At 42.8% G+C, this 4,211-nt stretch overlaps 1 pseudogene; it reads left to right on the forward strand.

The window, feature by feature from the left end:
• Window positions 1-324: 324 nt before the first annotated feature.
• On the forward strand, window positions 325-986 carry LOC149227185 (elongation factor 1-alpha pseudogene; annotated as a pseudogene).
• Window positions 987-4,211: the final 3,225 nt, after the last annotated feature.

Consider the following 4,211-nt stretch of genomic DNA (forward strand, 5'->3'; position numbering starts at 1 on the left):
CGGAGCCCAGGGTTTGGGTCAAGAATCGAACCCAGAAGCGGAAGTTTTTTCGCTGTAGTTGTTGCTAAACCGGGCTGGGAGGCAGAATTAGATCTGAAGCGGTGGATCTATGGAGCAGATCGTGGCATTTGGTGTTTAGATTAGAGCAAATCGGAGTAGATTGTGGCAATTGCTGCAAGTTTGTTGCCTGCATTCGATCGGAGAGATCTGAGATCAGTTGAAGATTAAGTGATGCAGCGTCTAGGAATAGCAACAGTGGCGACGCAGGCAGTGTCATGGGTACCCAGCTTGATTCGTGGACTTGATTAGGAGTCACTATATTGGAACTGTGCTGGTGGGACGTGTTGAAACCGGTGTCATTAAGCCCGGTACGGTTGTAACCTTCGATCCCACTGGGTTGACAACTGAAGTCAAGTCAGTAGAAATGCATCATGAAGCTCTGTTAGAGGCATTACCCGGTGACAATGTTGGCTTCAATGTCAAGAACGTTGCAGTCAAGGATTTGAAACGTGGGTATGTTGCATCTGACTCCAAGAACGACCCAGCAAAGGAAGCAGCTAGCTTTACCTCTCAAGTAATCATAATGAACCACCCTGGGCAGATTTCGAATGGCTATGCACCTGTGTTGGACTGCCACACCTGCCACATTGCTGTCAAATTTGCTGAAATTATGACAAAAGTCGATAGACGATCCGGTAAAGAACTTGAGAAGGAGCCCAAATTTCTGAAGAATGGAGATGCTGGGTTTATTAAGATGGTTCCCTCCAAGCCCATGGTTGTGGAGACATTCTCTGAGTACCCCCCACTCGGTCGTTTTGCTGTGAGAGACATGCGTCAAACGGTTGTTGTTGGAGTCATCAAGGGTGTTGAGAAAAAGGATCCCACTGGTGCCAAGATCACCAAGGCTGCGGCCAAGAAGGGTAAATGATGTTTGCTGCTACCAAGTACTTTTGTGCAGAGGAAGGAAGACGGTTATGGATACCATACTTCAAGAGGGTGAATCTAAAGTTTCTGGTATGTTCTTTTTCTTCTTCTTGTCGTATGCTAGTGGTGTTAGACACAGATGTGGTGTGCACACGATTTCTAGTTCGACTACAGCTTAAAAGGAGAAGCAAACATATCATTTTTGTAGCTGGTTGTGGCAAGAACAGCCTCTGGAAGTTTGATCGTACCTGGAAACTTCTGAAAGACGGTGGTATCAAATTGACAATAAACAGTTACACCATGGCGTCTGGTGTAACTGGTATGGATGCTGGTTGCTCACTCCTTGGCGTCTGGTGGCCTGCCTGTTAGGCTGTGGTGTGACTTCTGTTTACATTGGTGTCATACGGATTGTGGGATTTGAATGTCATATATCAAGCCTGGTCCTAGCATTAGAGGAGCACCGGGGACCATGGAGATGCAGTTCCACTGCGTTGCATGTGATCATTCTTCTGAGATGTTTGGGTTTGTGAAGGAGGTGTTTAAAACATGTGCCAAAGACTGGAGTGCAGAGACTCTTGCCAAAGAGCTTGATTGTGTCAGGAGAATTTTTCAAGAAAGCGAGGACTCTAGAGAAAAAAAAAAATTGTGAAACAAGGTGTCCCCGTAGAGGTTTGCGACAGTATTTTGTTATTTTTTGACTGAATGTGATTTTAATTTCCATGGAACAAATTCCTTTTCTGGAAAGGAGCCCGTTCAACATGATAGAAAAGAAGATGCTTGTGATCAATTTGCTGTTGCAGTTCGAGAGTCTATATATAAGATAAACCCTATCTCCAGTGAAAGAGTTCCACTAAGACTCCAACAGTTCCTCAAACCAGCGATCTACATGCAGGGAAGAAGGTCGAGGTAATGTTTAGGTCTTTAAGCGCTGTTATGTCAAGTATTCATCTTACAGTGCTGGACAAGAAAGGCACCTAAGCGCATGTGGGGCCGGGGAAACCAAATGTAGCTGTGGTTGCTGTGATGATGATCTGGTTCATATATTCCTGTTTGTTGGTGATGCTGTTGTAGCTGATAAGGGAAAATTGGATAGCTTTTGCTGTTTGCTTTGATGCTGATTTTAAAATGTTGGTGCAAATAATAAGTACTGACATGATGTCATGTTGTATATTGTTTTAAGAATGGTCATGTGAGTAAAGTAAATCTGGTTGGAAAAATTAATTTATTTATTGTGACATTTAGCTTGGCAAACTATTGTCATGAGTATAAATCTATGTTGGAATTTGCCATCCCAACAATAGACAAATTTATTTGCAGGAATTTTCTACTACCAGATACGATGATGACATGACAATGAAAATAGCATCAAACAATAGTGGTTGGAGCTGGATGATGATCGCGTTTGTGTGATAATGCGACGGAGAATTGGACCATGGAGTCCTGGATTATTGTTTTTGAAGGGAAAATTGTGTTCTCTTCGTGTGGCTGTGAGTGCCTATGTTCTGGTTTCTTTATCAGTGGACCCCTCATAGATGAGGTAAAGGAGCAGCAACAATGTTTATGGTGGACAACAAAGTAGATGTTTGTTTGATTTAGTGTGGTTTGTCGAATAGACTCCCTAGCATTTTATTGTAATAGTCATTGTATGTACTCTGAAACTCCAAAATGTGGAATCAGATGTAAGTTTTTTAAGGGCATCTGAAAGTTCATGGTGATCTTAAAACCACTTTGTAATGGTTTATGGTCAGCCTGAAACCATCTTTTGTCACTGAATGTGAGGGTTGGTGGTGAGCCTGAAACCATCTTTTGTCACTGAATGTGAGGGTTGGTGGTGAACCTGAAACCATCTTTTGTCACTGAATGTGAGGGTTGGTGGTGAGCCAGAAACCATCTATATAGTCTTTGTGACTGAAGTGCCTTTGTGGCTGAATCGCCTATGTGGCTTGAGGTGCCTTTGTGGCTGGCATCGTGGATGTCAATATGTTGTTTGACAAGCTCGCCTTCGTGGCTGTGTTGAGCTTTGGCTGAGTTGAGTCAGCGTGCCTTTGTGGCAGTGTGTACACGGGAGCTTTGTGCTCATAGGAGCAGGTGGACTGCAGAACACCTGGCTCGGACTCAGATGTTTTTTTCTGAGTAGAAGGGGATTGGTGTTTTTCGCGCTAACAGCAATGCCAGGAAGGCCAACTGGCGCGTCTGTTAGGCCATTAATCGCGCCAATGGGTGCGGGTTTTTCGTTCAGGATCACGCCAATTCACCTTCAAGGGGATCCGTGGGATCGGAGAAGTTGTGGATCTGTCCGAGGGCGGCAGATTGTGTTTTTTGGAGGTTTTGTACATGCAATTCATGTGATGATGGTGGATTTGACTATCATGACAAGTAGTCATTAAGGGGGGGAGTTGGAAATAATTAATTCCTACTTGTCTATGGTTGTAATTTTCTAATTGAGGAGTTTGTTCCTACATAATAGGAATAAGCTAGAATATAGTTTCTCCTAGTTTAGTGTGTGGTTGAGAGAATCTCTCAACCACACTACTGTACGTCTAAGATAGCATTCCTATCTTGAGACTATTGATTGTATAAATATGTGTGTAATTTCCTCATTCAACAATTAAGAGAATATATTTTGAGTGATTGCAATTTTATCTAATACTGGCTTTGCATTCTAAAAGTAATTGTGTCGAAGCCTAATACTCGCTCTGCATTCTAGAAGTAATTGTGTAAGAGCCTAATACTCGCTCTGCATTACAGAAGGAATGTCAGCCAGCAGTGAATGCTCGGGATGACCTCTTTCACACTAACTAGACGAGGTCAGGTTGATGGCTTCTCAGCCCATGACCTTCAGCTATAGATGGTTCAGGTTCACTGCTTATGACATTGTTGCAAAGGAGAATGGTTACCTTAAAGGCCATCGCACTCCACTCATGAACTAGCAGCTAAAGAAGGAAAGGCCCCAACCAATATTGTTTCTCATAAGAAGAAGGAAAGCCAAGGATATAAACAGAAAAGAAACTATCTTTCCTGGAATTTGTCAAGCCAAGGATATTCATAACTATCTAAGATAGTTCTTGGTCTTCGGCTTTACCCTACCCATTCAGGGTTTCAGCTGAGCCACTCCAGTTATACTCAATAGCCTTGTAATGAACAAATTATCAAAATGGAGTAGCCATTTGATTAGCCAAACATCCATCCTTGAAAAGCACATATAGTTGCAGGGGGAAGAGTGGTAGGTGCAAATGAAAAGAGTCAATCATATAGTGTAAGGAAGGTATAAGTAGGCCATTGTCATA

Source organism: Pinus tabuliformis, chromosome J, assembly GCF_031772625.1.
Source record: "Pinus tabuliformis cultivar Carrire ecotype Pingquan chromosome J, CPIR1, whole genome shotgun sequence".
Taxonomy (NCBI): domain Eukaryota; kingdom Viridiplantae; phylum Streptophyta; class Pinopsida; order Pinales; family Pinaceae; genus Pinus; species Pinus tabuliformis.